The sequence below is a fragment of the Octopus sinensis genome, linkage group LG4 (assembly GCF_006345805.1).
Source record: "Octopus sinensis linkage group LG4, ASM634580v1, whole genome shotgun sequence".
In the NCBI taxonomy this organism is placed as follows: Eukaryota; Metazoa; Mollusca; class Cephalopoda; order Octopoda; family Octopodidae; genus Octopus; species Octopus sinensis.
Window position 1 is genome coordinate 105,350,919 of NC_043000.1, and position 22,500 is coordinate 105,373,418.

Sequence of the window (22,500 nt, forward strand, 5' to 3'; positions counted from 1 at the left end):
GTTAAAGTAGGTTACTGCAGTATAGTGCAGTGTAATGTGGTGTAGCATAATGCAATATAATATAATGTAATGAAGTGCAGTATGACAACTTACAGGAGTATATTATTGAGTATCATAGTGTTGCGTATCATAATGTTGTATAGTGTAGCATAATGCCACTTAACAAAGTATACCGTAATGTATAGTAAAGTAGGATAACAGAAATAGCACAGCATCAAGCAAGGAAGTATATCCTAGAGGTAATATTTATCCCCTCTTAAACGTGGGTGTTCTGTTAGCACAAACTTTATTGCGGTAGTTGCCATGAGAGAAACTCTCGCATTGGCTTTTTAGTGCAAAAACATGAATCGCTACTGTTTTTAGGGGGGCGAGTATCCATCATAGACAAGACCAAACAAGGTTGAAATCACCTGAATTCGTTGTCTCGGCGCTAGAAGTAGTGGGGATTTTGTCTCCTCGCTAGCGATATAAACAAGTGTTTAGTTTGCACCAAAAGCCAATGTGAGAATTTCTCTCGTGGCAACTACCTCGGTAAAGTTTGTTCCAATAGAACATCCATGCTTAAGTGGGGATAAATATTACTTCTCAGTATTAATAATGCTGCTGTCGCTAATATATATTCTGGTGTATATTCTAATATAGCTTAATGTAGTAGACTGCAGCATAATGTAGATTTGTGTATCATAATGTAGATTTGATTATCCTAATGTAGCATAATATAGTTTACTGTCGCGTAGTATTCTATAATATACTGTAATACATCATAATGTCGTGTTGTGGAGTATAATGTAGCGTAGTTTAGTATAATATGGTGTAATATAGTATAAATAAAATGTATGTGGCGAATCAGTAAAATCATTTCCGGCTTCTTGCGTTCGAAGTTCAAATCCCAATGACGGAAACTTACCCTTCATTTTCTGGAGTTGATAAACAAAGTACTAGTGTTGAGAAAGAGACTGGCAGAATTGTTGGAGCGTCAGATGAGATGTCTTAGGGATTTTGTTCTGGCACTTTAAATTCTGAGTTCAAATCTTGCTTTAACATACTTGATTGACAGTAGTACACTTAACCCGTTGCCCAGTTTAACAAGACAACCTGATCTTTAGTTACCTCTAACTGAGTCACACTGTTGCAAGAAGTCGGACCAAAGCCTCTGGTTTCAGGAAATTTTCTACCTTCCGTTCCACCTGTCCCAGACCATGGGTACAGCTCATTCTCCTTGATTAAGCGATAAAATATGTGCCATAATGTAACACAGTGACATAATGTAATATTATGTAGTTCGATATAGTATAGTGTATGATAATACACTGTAATCTGCATTTTCTTGTAGATATGTATTACTGTGTTGTGCAATGCTGTATAATTAAATGGTGTACAGCATAACGTAGTATAAAGTTAGAAAGTTAGAAAGTTACGCAGCGCTGCGTATGGAGTAGTGTAACATATTTTAGTATAGAGAAGCTTAATATGTTGAAATATAGCGTAGAAGATTATAACGTATCATACTGCAGTGTATTCTTATCTGTTATCTTCTACTTGTTTCAGTCATTAGACTGCGGCTATGCTTGGACTCTGCCTTGAAGAATTTTAGTCGAACTTGTCGATCCCAGTACTTATTATTATTATTTAGCTATTTTTGTAAAGCCTGGTACTTATTCTATCGGTCTCTTGTGTCGAACTGCTAGGTTACAAGAACGTAAACACACTGACACCGGTTGTCAAGCGGTGGTGTGGGACAAAACACAGACACAAACACACACACACACACACACACACACACACAAAGACACATACGCGCGCACGTATGCACACACACACACATAGATAGATAGATAGATAGATAGATAGATAGATAGATAGATAGATAGATAGATAGATAGATAGATAGATAGATGGATAGATAGATGGATAGATAATACTTACTTGGAAGAGGATGCGTGGCGTTAATTATATAATAATATAAATAATATATATATATATGCATATATACATACGTATATGTACATACTTACATCTATACGTATATATATATATATATATATATATTATATATATATATATATATATATATATATATATATATATATACATATGTGAGCACAGGACGTCACGAAACGTGTACAACTAAAAATTACGAAGTACGAGTACATGAATTATGAACTATTGTTTCGAATAACGAAAGAAACAAATGAAAATCTTAATAATTCTGATGCGCACTCTACATAATCTTTTTACTCTTTCGTTTTTCTCTCTTTCTCTCTCTTATTCTTTTACCTCCTCTTCTCCCACTATTCTATCCTATTACTCTGTCACTCTCTCTTCCTCACTCCTCCTCCCTTGCTCTCGTGGCTCCCCCGTGACCATCGGTCATCTTTCTTTCTTCTGTGTTGTGTTTTTTCTTTGTCTCCGTTGTAGCTGGAACAAGAAAGACGCGTTCTTGTCTGTCTCCTGTCCAAGCTTGATTTACACGTTCGCCACCACAACCTCGTTTAGGCTTAGCAACCCTTCCTGTTCGTGTTACCAATTTTGATCCTCCGCAAAATCCCAAATTTTATTTAATTTGCTTTGCGGGAGCAACTGTTTTATCGAAAGCGTATGCTGTTGTTAAATGCTCGAAATACAAGAGTAGAAAAAAGCCAACAACTGATGAAGGGTCGTTCTTTATGCTGTTCGTCTTGTTTTCCATTTGTGTCTGTCGTTGTTCGAAAAAATAGTTCATACTCCATGTTCTCGTACTTCGTATTTTTTCGCTGTACACGTTTCGTGACGTCCTGTGCCCACATATGCATATATATATATATATATATATATATATTATATATATATATATATATAGGTAAGTATGTATGTATATATATACGTATTATATATAATATATATAAAAGATTCATTAGAGGCAGAAATCCCCATAAATTCATCAAATCAGAATATAAATTCAACCATGTCATAGAATATTATATCTAATACTTACTATTCATCTTCAAAGTTGTCGACTACACATGTTTCATGAGGTTGTATACTATGTTCTTGAGACACGCAGTCTCTTACAGAACCTCCCCTTATATACAATCCCAATCTTCAGGTCCACCTATTTCCCGTTTATAATTTTATCTATCATTATATATTTCAACTTAAAGGTATATCAAACTATACAGATGTATAAATATATTGCTAGTATGTCAAAACATATAGATGTGTAAATAAATTCATTGAACCCTGCAGTTTAAGCTATAATTAATTAAGAATTAAATGTGAATTACGCCTAAAAATATATATATAAATGAAAAATATATACGAATGAGAAAATATATACGAATGCAGAAAAAAATATATACTAATGAGAAGAAAATATAAAATTATAAGAATAAAAAGTAAAAAGATATATATATCCAAATGAAGAGGATGATTAATAAATGAATAGAAATTAATACGAATGACAAAAATTCGGGTGAATGTTACGCGAATAATAAAACCGAATGAAGATATGAAAAGATCTGAAAAAATATATGAAAAAAGATATAAAGGGAAAAACATTTAAAAATGAAGAAATGAAAAATATATATATGGAGGAATTAATTTATAAATTAATATAATTAGAATTAATATACTAAATTTAATTTAAAATATAAAAGTTAAAATGTAAAAGAAATATATTTTCCATCTCCCCCTGGATATGAGCAAGTTACAATTATTGAGCAAGTTACAATTTACATTGCAAGGTTCTGTGAAAGTATTTATACTCATACATAGTGTTTCATTTAAACTAATTACATTATTAGCATATTACTGACAGTGGGACAGGAAATAAATGCATTATGGGAACAATCCATCCTTTTTTTTCATTTTTATTCGCCCACACCCCACGAACGCACAATCATCACTCCCCACACTCTATCCCTGTGACGCCGGAATTGATATTCCCTTACTATTATAAAAATATATTATAGATAGATAGATAGATAGATAGATAGAGATAGATAGATAGATAGATAGATAGATAGATAGATAGATAGATAGATAGATAGATAGATAGATAGATAGATGGATAGATAGATAGATGGATAGATAATACTTACTTGGAAGAGGATGCGTGGCGTTAATTATATAATAATATAAATAATATATATATATATGCATATATACATACGTATATGTACATACTTACATCTATACGTATATATATATATATATATATATATATATATATATATATATATATATATATATATATATATATATATATGTGAGCACAGGACGTCACGAAACGTGTACAACTAAAAATTACGAAGTACGAGTACATGAATTATGAACTATTGTTTCGAATAACGAAAGAAACAAATGAAAATCTTAATAATTCTGATGCGCACTCTACATAATCTTTTTACTCTTTCGTTTTTCTCTCTTTCTCTCTCTTATTCTTTTACCTCCTCTTCTCCCACTATTCTATCCTATTACTCTGTCACTCTCTCTTCCTCACTCCTCCTCCCTTGCTCTCGTGGCTCCCCCGTGACCATCGGTCATCTTTCTTTCTTCTGTGTTGTGTTTTTTCTTTGTCTCCGTTGTAGCTGGAACAAGAAAGACGCGTTCTTGTCTGTCTCCTGTCCAAGCTTGATTTACACGTTCGCCACCACAACCTCGTTTAGGCTTAGCAACCCTTCCTGTTCGTGTTACCAATTTTGATCCTCCGCAAAATCCCAAATTTTATTTAATTTGCTTTGCGGGAGCAACTGTTTTATCGAAAGCGTATGCTGTTGTTAAATGCTCGAAATACAAGAGTAGAAAAAAGCCAACAACTGATGAAGGGTCGTTCTTTATGCTGTTCGTCTTGTTTTCCATTTGTGTCTGTCGTTGTTCGAAAAAATAGTTCATACTCCATGTTCTCGTACTTCGTATTTTTTCGCTGTACACGTTTCGTGACGTCCTGTGCCCACATATGCATATATATATATATATATATATATATATATATATATATATATATATATATATATAGGTAAGTATGTATGTATATATATACGTATTTATATATAATATATATAAAAGATTCATTAGAGGCAGAAATCCCCATAAATTCATCAAATCAGAATATAAATTCAACCATGTCATAGAATATTATATCTAATACTTACTATTCATCTTCAAAGTTGTCGACTACACATCTTTCATGAGGTTGTATACTATGTTCTTGAGACACGCAGTCTCTTACAGAATCTCCCCTTATATACAATCCCAATCTTCAGGTCCATCTATTTCCCGTTTATAATTTTATCTATCATTATATATTTCAACTTAAAGGTATATCAAACTATACAGATGTATAAATATATTGCTAGTATGTCAAAACATATAGATGTGTAAATAAATTCATTGAACCCTGCAGTTTAAGCTATAATTAATTAAGAATTAAATGTGAATTACGCCTAAAAATATATATATAAATGAAAAATATATACGAATGAGAAAATATATACGAATGCAGAAAAAAATATATACTAATGAGAAGAAAATATAAAATTATAAGAATAAAAAGTAAAAAGATATATATATCCAAATGAAGAGGATGATTAATAAATGAATAGAAATTAATACGAATGACAAAAATTCGGGTGAATGTTACGCGAATAATAAAACCGAATGAAGATATGAAAAGATCTGAAAAAATATATGAAAAAAGATATAAAGGGAAAAACATTTAAAAATGAAGAAATGAAAAATATATATATGGAGGAATTAATTTATAAATTAATATAATTAGAATTAATATACTAAATTTAATTTAAAATATAAAAGTTAAAATGTAAAAGAAATATATTTTCCATCTCCCCCTGGATATGAGCAAGTTACAATTATTGAGCAAGTTACAATTTACATTGCAAGGTTCTGTGAAAGTATTTATACTCATACATAGTGTTTCATTTAAACTAATTACATTATTAGCATATTACTGACAGTGGGACAGGAAATAAATGCATTATGGGAACAATCCATCCTTTTTTTTCATTTTTATTCGCCCACACCCCACGAACGCACAATCATCACTCCCCACACTCTATCCCTGTGACGCCGGAATTGATATTCCCTTACTATTATAAAAATATATTATAGATAGATAGATAGATAGATAGATAGATAGATAGATAGATAGATAGATAGATAGATAGATAGATAGATAGGTATAACGGGCCTCTTTCAGTTTCCGTCTTCTGAATCCATTCACAAAGCTTTGGTCAGCCCAAGACTATAGTGTGCCACACAGTAGAACTGAACCCGGAACCATGTTGTTGGGAAGCAACCTACTTTATTTCATTACATTTGCCATAAAAGCAGTACATAAAGTAAAGTAGCTTTGCGGGCTGGACAAGGACATAATGAAATGAATGATAATGAAAGAAAGATGATAAGGATGGGAGAAGACAAAAAGCGCTCGCTGACTTCTGCTTCTCTAAAACATTGTTCTTTAAAACCAAACACAAAACGAGATATTAAACCTCTTACAACTTTTACAACTTTTCAATTTTTGGACTTAACAGTCCATTACAAACAACAACATAGTTCAATAATTACATATAATATATATAAATACAATACACAAAGCCCCTCCTCCCAGACCTGGCTTACACTTCCCTTAGGCAATGCGCCAGCTCTAGGTCGGGGCCCCTCAAGGCGTATCTAAACATGTCCTTTGAGAAGGTGTTCATTACCCTGACCATAGTGACATCTGATATGATCTTCGTAGTCACCTGCGAAGGCCACTCCTCGTCTCCTGTCCAGAGCATGGGCTCCCCCCTCCGGGAAGCAAGCTTCTTTATTTTATCAAGTTAGCCATGGAGACCTTACACTTACATAAATATCAACAAGTCAATCAATCAAACATAAAAAATACATTATCACTTTTCCCTTCCTCCTCTTTTCGGACCCCCAGTCAAATATCTAGCCGCCTGCAGAGCAGACCACGTTGACAGCCGGGAGTTCAGAAAGAAAGCGAAGTGCCTATTATCAAATGTTTGTGTCACTCAGTGCCACAATTTATAACTCACCCTCAAAATAACTTGTGCCCGCATCCTCTACCATCCTCCACGCCTCTTTCAAAATCGAATCGAGTTCCGTGTCAGCGTTGCCCGGGTACAAGTGATATTCCTCATTGAGTTCCTTCAGACCAAACGTCACGTCAAACGTTATGGCCTCCACAGCTATCTGCGGAGGCCATTCGAGGTCCTCTGTGAAAGCTAAAGGTGCTTCCTTATGGTGCTTTTCCATCACCTTTTCAATCTCTCCGCCTCTATAGAAGAAGATCAATAATTCGTCTTCTTCCGGGGGTGGGATATCCAATTCTTTCATTGGCGGCACAGTTCCCGCCAACGGTGTTTCTTCTCCTGCCGGTGGCACAGCCCCAACCGGCGTAGTTCCGGGACATTCCGGTACTATGTCACCGACTGCCGGCAATGTCCCGTTTCTCTTCTTCTTCCTCTTTTTTTTCTTTTCAACTGAGGGAGGGTGCGTCTCCTCCGTGGTCGGAAGATTCGCCTTCCCCTCCTCATCCCTAGGATCCTTCGGTGAGCACCCATTGTTGCTCACCTTCTTCCTCTTTCGGCCCCTGTTTGAGGAGTCCTCCGCTTCCTCGGCCGCCTTCATTCCCTCTTCTACAGGGGTCTCACTCAACTGCTCCGGGACCTTATTTTGTTCCCGGGGACAGTTTTTCTTTATATGGCCGGACTCTAGGCACCGATGACACCTGGGGGGTGACTCTCATGTATCACCGGGTACCCGGCCATTTTCACCCGGCCATTTTCAAAAAATTTGGAAAAACCAGATTGGTTGATTGGGTCCAAAGGGTCAAAACAGCTTTTGACCCAACCCAATCAGCCGCAGGAAGAACTTTCACATTAAGAAGCTTGGTCCCGCTGCCACCCAGACCCCGGCGGATAGTCTCCTCTATCCACTCGGGTTTTATCCCGGGTGGCAACCCGCAGACCCAAGCTTTCGTCAACCTCCTCCCATAATACGTGGGAAAGAATAAAATTTCCTCACCCTCCAAGGGTTGACTAGCAAATTTGCGAGCTTCTTCAGGGGTATCAAATAGCAACCACACCGTTGTATATCTGACACCCCTGGAAATGAATTTAATTGTTGGCAAATACTCTGCCAACTCCTTTTCAATTGCCGTCTTTTCGAATAGGGCGATGGTGTCGAGTGACTTGGAGTAGGTTCTCAACACCACTGTCCTATCTTCGCGGTCTTTCAACCACTTTTTGGGTGATATAATCTCCCACTCCAAAACTTTGTCTTTTTTCATTGCCATGTTTCTTTTTTTTTTTTAAATATATTCAAAATAAAACTTAAAAAGCGAGAAGAAAAAAGAAATCAAAAGAAAGTCACAATAAACAAAAAGGCGAAAGTCAAATAAATTTTAGAAGAAAGTCGATAGTTCAGGAACACAGCAAAAAAATCTTCCGGCCATTCGGTACTCCCGGCCTAGGTTGAACCCGGAATGCCACAACTGGAACACAACTTCCACAAAAATTGATATACAAATTGTTCAATCTTCGGAGGCAAAGACACTCCCCCAAACAGCAGTTCTCACAATTATTAAAGTTCTTCAAAAGGCACAATACAAGCAATAATTCTCATAATTAAGTGAGAAAAATATTCACTCAACATAAACCAAAGACGAATACGCCCCCAAACAAAAATTCTCACAATTCAGCGAGAAAAATTATTTGCCCCATGTAGGCAGAACCAGAACTCTGAATCCAGTAGGACTTCCTGCCTGTACAAAAACAATTCTCAACAAAAATTCCCACTGGACCCAAAAAAAACAGAATCTTACCTTACAATGGAGCTTCAAAATTTTTCAATTCGAGACGGCTTCAAAAGCATGTCTCACCTCTTTGGTGCCGAACACCACAATTATTCGCACATGCGCAGTGGAAGCAAGCTTCTTAGCACACAACCATTGATGCATAAGTCAGTGGAGTGCAGAATATTTTAAGGTACTTCGTACCCGTTTAGTCTCAGGAGATCATGGATCTGCTTCCGGAAAGTCTTTCTTCGCACTTCATTGCAAGACAGCGCCCTGTATGACTCTACTAGTGCACTTGTCTACAGTAGTAAGCTTCAGCGTCTTCTCTCTCCATTTTAAACTCCTGCCAAATTCCAATTCTAGCCTCCTACAAGAACGATAGTTGGTAACGCCCTCTGACCTTTCGATTTTCGTGTCCCCTGACTTCAAGTGTCTCTTGCTGATATCGTTATTCTATATTGTTTGAAGCTAGATTCAGTAGAACAGGTCTTTTGAGATCCTCCTATCTGTCGTGGTATATGTAGTTCAGCCAGTGGCGAGGTCGGCGTTGGAGCAAAATGAAGAGGGTGGGTATCAGAAGTTGTGCTACAACAGTGCTTCTCAACCACTTTTAATCTACGGATTGCTCGGATTACTATTTTATTCTAGTGAACCCCCATAGCCACTCAATGTTTAAAAAGTAGTTTTGTAGATACTTCTTTCAAAATACCTATTCTGTTCATCACATATTCACTTGTGTAGTTTGAACTATGTAAAATGTTAGAGAAAGGAACTGGGCTGTTTCTTGCGATGAATACATCTAAAACAAATTTTTTTCATAGACTATTAAAGTACTACCATGGATCCCCAATTTACTATCTTGCTTGCATGGACCCTCCAAAATCTGATATGGACCCTCAGGGGTCATATGGACCCCGATTGGGAACCACTGGACTAGAACCTCATTGAGGGTGATTTTGTCAGTCAACTTATTGTTCAGGATGCATTTCAACTGGGGTAATGATCCCAAGGCTCACAGCTGTAGAGCATTGATCTGAGGAAGCAGCCGTTGTCAGATATTTTCTCACATTTTTTATGATGTGAAATTATATGCGTAGTGTGATATATTGTAGAATAGTGATACATTATGTATCACAACTATCGTAGGATAGAGAGACATAATTTAGCGTGGTGCAACATAATATAGTGTACTGTTATGTAATATAGTATAGAATACTATGTTGCATAACATAGCTTAGTGTAGCTTTATGTATCATAATGTCGCATGATACTCTGTGGTGTAGAGTAGCAGAAAGTACAGGGCGGAGTTGTATAATTAGGGGTTTTATCATTGTGCAGCGGAGGGTAGCATAATGTAATGCAGTGAACTTGATATAGGGTAGCGTAAGATGTAGTATAGCATATTTTTGTATAGTGAAGCTTAATGTTGCGAGTTATAGCATAATGTAGTGAAATGTAGCATAATGCAGTCAAATGTAGCATAGAAGAGTATAGTGTATGGTAGTACAATATGGTATTATGTAACACAATGTAATTTGATGTAATGTAGCATAATGTAGAATAGTGTTGCATAGTGTAGATTAGTGTTAGATAAATTTGTATATAGATTGTAGCGTAGTATAATGTGATGTAGCATTAAGTTTCCTTGAAAAAGTTAGTGTATAATAATGTAACGTAGTGTAGTGTTATTAAATGTAAATATCTTCTAAGTCTTGTTAGACATTTAAGAAGCGGTTTGCCAAAAAAAACAATTACTTTTATCGGCAGCTAGCCAATAAAATAGATGTTAAGAAATTATTTGTCTTTTACACTGCACTCCAACAAACCAAACGCTGCATGATTGAGAGTAACAGACACTTTAAATTCCACATTCTAAAAAAAAAACACACACAAGAAACATTCTACTAAAATTGCTTGAGTAGATAAAACACCAACTAAATTTTCTACGTAAGCAAACTTCTACTTGTGTGACCCCGTAATTAGAGAGCACTTCATCCACCGCATGCAGTAATTTTTAATACAGCCAAAGAGATAGGATTAGAGTGTACAAGGGAGCCATGATAAAATTCAAGACCGCCATACAGAATGATGTAAATGGGATCTGCCCTCTAAACAAGAGTAAAACATGGATTAGCATAGAAAGAGCTAAGAGGAAGATAGATACGGCCAACTCATGGTATAACAGCCAAAAATACCAGATTGTCACGTTCGTTGATGCTACCCCAAAAGGCAAACTAGCGTATCATTTTAGAAAAGCCTTAGGTAAACTGAATCTACGGATAAAAGTAGTAGAAAGGCCAAGAAGTCCTATAAAATTCATGATCTGTAGAACATACCCATTCGAAAGAACTGTATAGTCGTAGGGTAAGCTCTCAGATAACACTGTGTAACACGATTTTTGTCCTTGGGTAGCAACTGTTATTTTCTATTTGCTTATCCCTAGAAAATATGAAAAATTGCTAATATTCCTTCAAACTTTGCCTTTGTTACAGTATTTATTCAAACCCCAAAGAAACCTTCTCAACACATGGCTATGATTCTCCTCCACTACTCTTGCTCATGGTCAGAGATGCACATATTGTCAGCCACTAAGTGACATGCTCAAGTAGTTATGGTCCAGCAACTGACAAGCAAATCTGTAGTATTGAGCAGAATATTTGCTATAACGATATTTCTGAAATGTACCTACTCCCACTGGAAAAACTGGTGAATGTGAACATTTTCGTTCACGCAAAGTAGAAACAAGACGACGTATGATTCAAACGTAGCATTTATTTATTATAGGATTACTCAAAAGAGACCATGAAAAATTTAGAAGTGAGTAGTTTCTCGCGATTTACGCTTATACTATAAATTACTTTCACGTATCAGCCTCCGAATATAGTTCCCCATCATGTTTTCGTTATGTTATCCTTGGTAGCGGCGTTCGAAATCCAGTATATACTGGTGGAAGTGCTTGCCATACTCCTCCGAGTACGCTCCCATGTTTTCCTTGAATTTATCAAGATGAGCGTCAAGGATGTAGACTTCGAGGGAGATCCTGCAGCCCATTTTGCTGTAGTTCTTAACCAGGGTCTCAACAAGCTCCACATAGTTTCCGGCCTTGTGATTCCCCAGGAAGACCCGAACCACTGCGATAAAGTTATTACACGCTGCTTTCTCCATACGAGTGATCTTTGGGAATTCACTCTACACATATATTTCACTCTAATGTGGATATTAAAAATCAAATTGCTATTCTTTGTAAAACAGGTACATCATTTTCAAAAACCCAGATGCTACTGAAGAAAATCTCTAATTCATAAAGAGAATAGATCTACACTTCTAGAAAACACTTCTATCGCAATGAAGAAAGAATTTGGCATGTCTAGAATGGTATAAGTGATAGGAGACTGAAAATTCTATTTCTTCAGGAAAGGAAGGAATGCTTCCAACAATTGCCAAAAGCACTTAAAACTGTTGAAAACTAAATTGTTTCTAGAAAGACCGTTATACGAAGGTTGAAAGATATCGGTTTTACCTGTAAAAGATGCGTTAAAAAAACTTCTGTTAATCACGAAAAAACAGATTGCACTTTTGGATCAGATATAGTAACATAACTCAGGCCGATTTCAGAAAGTCTTCTGAGATGACGAAACAAGATTTGAGCTTTGTAGTGATATCCCTAAGCGTAGCTTCGTAGAGCTGGTACCCATAACGTAAAAGCAGCAAAAACATGGTTTGTGAAAAACTCCTTGAAAACCATGCTCAGAGTCCAGACTCGTAACCTATATTTAGGCATGTATTAGGCGCAGACATTTTCAAACTTGTTGCAAAAATTTGGGAGATGTGAAACATGGTTGAGACAATATTAACTTTCTTAGTACAAAATCTATCTCTTAGGTGCCCAAAATACTAACTAAAGAAAGCTAAGACAGATACTACTCCCAATTAATTCAAAGAAACCTTATTGCATAATCTTATTTCTTTTATGGTTTCTCTTTTCAAGATCCATTGGCAAATTAACTCGCGTAAATAACTGACTCTGAAGGCATAACAACTCTTTTGAATTACTAAATTATCTTTCTGATCATTTTCTCACCCAAAAGAAATCTCTCGTATTTTAAGTATTTTAAGTGATGGAATCTATGTAATACAAATCCGAAAAACCTTCGAGGAAGCGTATTTACTCAATTGTTGATATAGTAGGTACATCTCTGAAATATCTCATGAAAATCTCCGCCAACGGAGATTTTTTTCTCGATTTTAATTCAAATAGGCGACACAGTGACAAATGTGATAGAGTTAAAAAATAGAAAAGAAAAGGATGCTGACTTTACACAATAAAGGTTTCAAACTTCGAAATAGAGTTGTGTTGGTCACATTTCCTGCCTACAACAATATACAAGGAGTCACAAACAAACATTCTCGTGGCGACTCTTGTCAGAATTCCGTTTCTCTGAATTGTTTTCTAACGATATTTTCAGTCATTCAAAATAAATTTCTAGTCACAAACACCATCCCAGATTACTCAAACGTTTGTTGTTTGGATGATTTGAGAAGTAAGGGTAAGCTTTAACACAGACACGAAATAATAACCATGTACTTAGTGACTGAGAGTAGTGCACTTGCAGCAGAAGAGATATTCCAACAATATGGAATAGCTTAAACGTTCGGTTAGGAAAAGTGCGGCAACACATTTTACTTTAGTCACGAACCTCTTAAAAGATTTCACCACCTACCATGTACTCAGATCTACTTCAGTCATGAACTTCATAGTTACATAGTTACGCGTTGCTCCCTACTTTCTCTCTGTTATTCTACCTCTCTTTCCTCCTTCCTCTCTGCACATACATCACCGCACACTCACATACACATACACAAACACACGCACGCACATACACGCGCAGACATACACACACACACGTACACACATTTATATGTATGTATACGTATATATATATAGATAGATAGATAGCTACACAATATATATATACACATAAATATGCATATATATATGCATGTATATAACCACACGCATATGTATGTGTATACATACGCAAGTATACACACATACATATATATATATATATATATATATTATATATATATAATATTATATATATATATTATATATGTATGTATATATATATGTATTTATATATATATATATATACGAATTTATATATATATATGTATGTATGTATGTTTGTATGTATGTATGTATGTATGTATATATATATGTATATATATATGTGTGTGTGTGTGTTGTGTGTGTGTATGTATCCGTGCCTGTGTGTGTATTTAGTACGTATGTATATATATATATATATATATATATATATATATATATATATATATATATATACATATATATATATATTGTCAATACCTACATCCCACTCACGAAACTGATCCATAGGATAGCCAATAATCTAATCATGAATGACCGGATATACACACATTAACACACCCAATACCATCACACACACACACGTGCACGCACGCACACACACCACACACTCATACATACACCCTGAATATCCATTTTGTTACTTCATGTTTCATTTATGGAAGGATATCGATTCTATATAGCATGAGTCGGCGTTTCTTCATCATAGCGATATTGAATCAGATCTCATCACACACCCATATATGTATGTCTATGGCACGTGTGTGGCGAGGTTATTGAATTATGGAAGCCAAGGTCGTCTATATAGAATTATGACGGCGGCGGCAGTAGTGGCGGCGGTTACAACGGCAATGTTGATGATGATAATGATGATGATGATGATGATGATGGGTGGGGGTAATGGTGGTGTTGGTGACGGTGATGGTAGTAAGGATTATGATAACGTAATACTTTATAGAGATAGATATCGTAGCGATATAACGTGGATATGAGGACAAAATATTGACGTACCACTGAAACGACATTGCGATGATGTAATACAAAATCTCATTGATTTTGTTACATTGAAACGAAACAATAGGAATGTAACACGTCAATGTTACAACGATGCCGTTTAAATGATGCTACGGTGATGCTATAATGATAAGGTAGCGCTGAGATGATGTCAGAATGGTGTGCCATAGCACGTTACAACAGCAACGTTGAAACGATGTCATTAGTGGGTGGTACATATAATGGCGACGTTAAAATGACATCATGAGTAGGTAACAGTGGTCAGCTGTTTTTATTGCAAGGTTCTACTGGTAGTTTTTAAAGACGTGTATGCATTTTCGTCTTAATGAACGTTTGATATAGCTGTCAGGAAAATCCTTTTCTCCGGTTAGCATTGCGAACGGTTAAAATGAAAGGCCGTTTGGACTGATCTTATGCCTCTGCCTCCATTTCTCTGTTTGATATAAATCTTGCCAATGTCACTGTTGTGGAAGTTATCATTAGTTCGATATGTCTTTGTAGTTCCGATGTCCAAGCTTAGTGACCAAAATGTTGGTACTAACACTAGTACTGCAAACGCTTGTATGTATGCATGTACCACGCTCACACACACAAAGCCAACACACACATGCCTTGTTAACCCACAAAGTATACGAGGTGGTACCCAAAAGTAACCGGAGCCACCCAAAAGTAACCGGCAACGTTCTCTATGGGACAAACCCACGTTGTAGTTCAGGCTTCCGCCGCTAGAAGCCACTTGATGCGACCTCCAGGCATCAGTCTGTCGACAGGCATCGTCGGGTGAAGTCGTACTGCCACGTAATGCATTTTTGTTTTGCTGTGTTTCTCCCCTGTTCGTTGATTTTTGCGATGGCTGAAACGAAGGAACAGAGTACTTCCGTGAAATTCTGTTTTCTGATGAGGAAAACGGCAGCCGAAACAGTTGTCACGCTTCAAACAGCTTACAAGGACGCTGCCATGAGCAAAACACAAGTTTACCAGTAGTTTCCACGCTTTAGGAATGCTCACTTGTCGCTTGGAAACCAACCTTATTCAGGACGATCGTCGACCTCCAGAACGAATGAAAATATGAAAATTGGAGGACCGTCACTGAACAATTGACGAACTTGTTGATATGACTGGTGTGTCCTGGAGCTCCTGTCAACGAATTTTGAAAAGAGTTGCAACAAAATTTGTGCCTCACTTGCTCGCTGAAGATCAAAAGCAGTAATGACTGAATATGTGTCGTGAACTTTTTTCGAAAGTCATCATTGGTAACGAAAGCTAGTGATACCGAATTTGCAGATGTGGAAGAGGTGAAGAAGAAACAACGGAGGCGTTAAAATGCATCACTTCGCTAGAGTTCCAGCACAGATTCGAATAGTGGAAAAAGCGCCTGGACTGTTGCATCGCTTCAAGTGGAGAATATTCTGAAGGCGATAAAAGTGTAAATATGTAAAACTAAGTGAAGATAATATTCCAAAATTCCGAGGTTTGGGGAGTACCCCTTCATATATACATACAAATATACATACATACATACATACATACATACATACATACATACATACATACATACATACATACATACATACATACAAGACTTGAGTGACATTCTTTGCTCCATGAGTAACATTCTTTGTCTGATAAGCTAGAATACATGCCCAAAGAAGTTGCACGACTAACGTATCGTATCATCAGATGAAAGGATGAGCCCATATGAGCAGAATATTATTCATGGATATGTTAGAAAGCTCCGAGATGATAGTAACATCGATCATCAAAGAAATTTATCATGAACCAATAGCCGGATTACTATCTCCCACTTTGAAGGGTATGCGTTTGCAATCCAGGAACAGGAAATATCAACCAAGTATCTGATGCACAAATGGGATAGAGATGCAGGAAAAGCAGTAAAATGTGAAAACCTATACAGACTTTGTGAAGTTAACACCGAATATATCACCTACATCATAAGCAGTTGTTCTAAAATGTCATCACGGTATTATCTAAGGATGCGACATGATGTTGTAGCTAGGACACTCTATAATGAAATCCGTCGGAAGGATAACCCCGAGGTCGAAGAAACAAGAACCCACAGTTTGGTAGAAGCCATAACCACTCAAAATACAAAGGAGCACTGGTGGAATGTCCCAGGGAAGACCTCAATAAAATGTAAGTACAACAGACCTGGTATAATGATATGGGACAGAGAAGAGAAACTGTGCACGGTTGTGGAAATTAGCTGCCCAGCGGATGTTAATATAAAGCTGAAGATCAGTGAAAAAGAGAACACCTACGCTGAACTATTGAGAAATCTGCAGTTACTCTATCCAGATTACAAGTTCAAGTTTATACCTGTAATTACTGTGGCCCTGGGATATGTAACACACTGCCTAAATACCAATCTTGAGAAATTAGGCTTCTCAAAACCAGAAAGGAGAAAGCTAATTCGAAGACTACAGATGCAATCCATCACTGGAAGTGTAAAAATCTGTAAAACTTTCCAAAGGTTTATCATTTAAATATATATGAGCATGTCTAGATTTGCAACTATATTTATGAGAATACATACATAAAGTAAAACATAAACATAAACATACAAACATACATACAAACAAGAATACCCTGTTGATGTTGAAATTCCAATGGAGGAGCCTTAAAAGCGGCTCTTTCTCTTTAGGCAAGAACTCTTTAAATAAAATTGAACAATGTCATACATACATACATACATACATACATACATACATACATACATACGTGCGTACGTGCGTGTTTGTGTGTGTGTGTGTGTGTGTGTGTATGTGTGTGTGTGTGTGTGTGTGTGTGTGTGTGTGCGTGTGTGTGTGTGTGTGTGCGTGCATATATATATATATATTTGCGTGCGAAACATTGTTATTGTTTTCACACTTCAAAGCAACCGAATTTATCAAATATCCACCAACTTTGCTTTCAATATTATAGTTAAGGCTGGGGCGGCGGGCTGGCGGAATCGTAGCCCACCGGGCAAGATGCTTAGCGGCATTTCCTCCGTATCTGCGTTCTGAGTTCAAATTTCGCCCAGGTCGACTTCGTCTTTCATCCTTTCAGGGTCGATAAAATAAGTTCCAGTTGAGTACTGGGGTCGATGTAATCGACATACTCCTTCCCCCGAAATTGTTGGCCGTGTGTGCAAAATTTAAAATCAATATTATAGTTGGGGCTATGTGATATTATAGCTTGAAATCACGCTATAGAAATGATATCATTATCGTTTAACATGAAAGTGATATTATGAAATATAAACTTAGATATAGCATCTTTAAAAGACCGAGAGAAGATACCGAAACAGTAGAGTGTCGCACTAATTGATTGACAGTAAGAAATTGGGCGCAAATTTTTAAGAGTTGTGTCATACAAATACATGGATTTCAGTTGTATACTGCATTTTAGGCAACATTTTTCTATCGTAGACTCCGGACGGACAAAGCTGTGTGGATGAAATTGAATACAGGGGAACTTAATCATCCATCATCTGGTTTAATGACACCATTTTGTCCTTGGGAGCCTCATGTGGAGTCTATGGCGTTGCTAGCATTTGGGTCGGGTTTTAAGTGGAATGATAACATCCTCTCTTGTGCCCACTAATCTCAGAGGACTTATAAAAGGTCATCAGAGCTAGCCTTACTCCTTTGATTCAATCGTGCGATTTCCTTCTACACTCAGTATTCAAATACAATAGGGATCCTTTTTTATCTTTCCCCTGAGAAGACAAAATAAATACTAGACAGGCGTTAAGAGTGAATAAATCAACAATACACCCGACGCTTTACAAATTTGAAAGAAATACTTTTCATATAAAGCAGGAAGAGGCGGTGAGTTGGCAGAATCGTTAGCACGCCGACCAAATTGCTTAACGTCATTTTGTCCGTCCCAGCACTCTGAGTTCAAATGCCGCTGAGATCGACTTTACCTTTCATTCCTTCGGGGTCAATAAAATAAGTGCCAGTCAAGCACTGATGTTGACTGAATCGACTTGCCCCCTTCCTCAAAATTGCTGGCCTTACACCAAAATTTGAAACCCATATAAAACATGATGTAGGAATCGTTCAACCACATGGGTTAGATATCAGCGGTTGTTATTGTTGCTGTTATCGTTGTTGTTGTTACTTGACCCCATGTCAACTCCGATCCTGCACAGACATATGGTCTAATATTTTTCCAGCCACCAATATCATTTCGTTTGTTAGTGTGCCTTTCCCCAATTTAAGACAGTACAGTGTGGTTTGAGGGACATTTGGTTGGTCGAAAGACAGCGTATAGGCTCGTTGATTTGTGAGAAAATTCTATGAGAAAACTGTTATGCGGAGAAAGTGGTGTTGCCAACAGTCTGACAGAGTGAACAAAAGAATTATTCATCAGAGGGTCCCAGAGTCACAACGGTTACTACGTCTACGTGTATATTTATGCTTTTGCCAGTTTTGGGAGGTGGTCGCCGTATGTTCGTGAGTGTATAAAAGATTGTATATTTCTATGTAAACAATCGCAGATTGTGTGCGTACCTCTACGTAAGAATGATTTTTCTTGTATATTTGCGTGCGTTTGCGTGTTTCCGCATACGCAAATCTACGCGTGTGTGTGTGTGTGTGTGTGTGTGTGTGTCTATGGATATGAATGTGAAAATATGTGTAAGAAACGTGCATACTTATGCGTGATTACGTAAGAATGTATATATATATGTATGTGTATGTATGACTGTGTGAGTGTGTGTGTGTCTGTGTTGTTTATGACTTTTTTCTCTGATGTGAATTTACTTTTAGATACGAGGATAAAATTTTTTTACTGTTTGTGGGGTGTGTGTTTAGGAAATACATGTGTGTATGTGTGTATGTGTGTGTGAGTGCATGTGTACGTGTGTGTGAGTATGTGTATGTGTGTGTGTAGTATACGTATATATACATGTATAGATATACTTATGGACGTTCATATGAGTATGTATATATGTATATATATGTGAGTGTGTGTGTGTGTGTGTGTACATATATATATATATATTATCTATCTATCTATATATATATATATATATATATATATATATATACGTATATATATATATGTATATATGCTTATATATTATATATATATGTATATATATATACATATATATATATATAATATATATATATATATATATATATATATATATATATATATATATATATATACATATATATATATATATATATATACATATATATATACATATATACATATGTTTATATGTATGTATATAGCTATAGTTGTATATGCAGAAAGAAGAGGGTGGGAAGGAGGAGAGAGAGAAATATACACATATGTTGAAGCATGTGTGTACATTACATACATAAAAAAAATATACATCCTGACACGTAACTATTTATAAATTATTTTGAGATGTGTTTACTTATAAATTAGATCATTATTTAGAATAGCCTGCTACGGTCTGGAACCTGGTTTTATTTCATCCAGCATTGAAACACTTGAACAAGCTGAGAATGAAGTCAGTAGTAGTAGTAGTAGTAGTAGTAGTAGCAGTAGGAGGAGGAGGAGGAGGAAAAGTTAATGATGATGTGAAGGAGAGGGAAGGAGAAGGACGTTAGTGCTCTTGTAGTTTTTTTTTGTTACTCTTCAGTGTTGTTGTTGTTGGTGGTGGTGGTGGTGGTGGTGGTGGTGCTAGTGCTGGTGCTGGTGGTGCAGGTGGTGCGGGTGGAGCCGATGGTGCGGGTGGAGCCGATGGTGCTGGTGGTTCTAATGGTATTGGAGTAGGTGCAGGTGCTGGTGTTCATCCCCTTTTACTGTATAGACCCATTATCATAGAATTCTGTGTTACAGGTTTTAAATATATCAATTGACCCATTTAAACATTTTCCCCCTTTTTTTTTCATCCTAATTGATACCTTATACTATGTTGAGGAAACGAGTATCAATAATTACATCGAAAATGCTTGAATTATCCAGGGTGAACATTCTGATACCTAGTTATTCTATTCTCTTACGGAAGAGAGTTATAAATAGCTAGGTTGGAAACATACGACTAAGTTATTGATGTTCCCTTCCACAATGCACAAAAAGAAAAAACAGTTAAATTAAAGCTTCCTCCTTGAGTCATGCCAGCTCATAAAGGCCGGTTTCCTGGTTTCTATGGCGTATATATTCCCCAGCTGGACAGAATGCGGGTCCGTTGCAGGATTACTCATTTTTGCCAGCTGATCAAACTGACGCAACATGAAATGAAGTGTTTTGCTAAAGAAGGCAACACGTCAACCGGTCCAGAATCGAAACCACAATCTTGCGATCATGAGTCCAACACCCCTAACCACTAAACCATGCGCCTCCACATTTTCACAATACAGAAGAATACTAATCATTCAGTCTGGCTAGTTGATACATTTGTTACCTGATCACTGATACCCAATATTCATATCTCTAATATAACCAAAGTATTTAGAGAGTTCGAATTATACGACTTGGTTAAATGTAACAAGTCCTTCTGCAGGTATTCTTTTTAACTGTAGAATGTTACGTCAATGTCCTTGGCAAATAATGAAACATTTTAGTAATATATACTACTGAAGTCGCCGAAAAAGGACGGAAAAATAGTAAATATGATAGTGCGCTTAACACCACAACTATAAATGGTTCCGGGTTCAGTCCCACTACGTTGCATCTTGGGCAAGTGTCTTCTACTATAATCTCGGGCCGACCAAAGGCTTGTGAGTAGATTTGGTAGGCGGAAACTGAAAAAATCCCGTCGACGTGTGGGGGGAGTGTTTGTCTCTCGCTACCGCTTGGCAACCGGTGTTGGTTTGTTTACGTCCCCCGTAACGAAGAGGTTCAGCAAAAGGGACCGATAGAATAAGTACCAGATTATAAAAATAAAATAAGTACTGGGGTCGATTCATTCGACTAAACAAATTATTCAAGGCGGTGCTCCAGCATGGCTGCAGTTTAATGACTGAAACAAGTAAAAGCTACAAAGTAAATTAAACCAAAAGTTTTATTGGTAATTTGCAAGATATCTGAAGAATATACTCTGGTGTAAAATGATTAAATATTCTTAAACAGACTCACGTTTATGCTAAAATTGAAAATTCAAACAATAATTATGATTATTTTGCATGAAATGAAGTTAAATGCTTTTGCAGATGGCTTGTCCTACAACTTGATATGTTAGGTAGAATGCCAACAACCAAAATACCACTTCAGATATCTAGTGGCTACAACGACCCAGACACCACATACATACATACACACACACGCACACACACGCACGCGCACACACACACACACACACACACACACACACACACACACACACACACACGCACACACACACACACAAACACACACACAAACACACACATACACTTGAACCTAGATATATTCGTGTATTATTTGCAGAAGCATGAGTTTATGAACATGTATGTATTTACATGCTTACTGGTGTGCAGGTGCGGTTTCATATGAATGCACATGCATATATGTACGTATGTGGATCCATATATCTAAATACGTACGTGTATTGTACTTACCGGTATATATGCTTATATATGTGCATCTGTATAAAGGTATCGCTGTATGTAATACTAATTGTGTCAGTATATAAAGGCCTACTTAGTGAGTTTCACAAGTTAAATCTGGTATGTATACTGTTGTGTGTTTGTGTGTGTGTGTGTGTGTGTGTGTGTGTGTGTGTGTGTGTGTGTGTGTGTGTGTGTGTGTGTGTGTGTGTGTGTGTGTGTGTGTGTGTTTGACCGCTAAATTATGTGATGGTATTTGGTTGCTGGCCTAACAG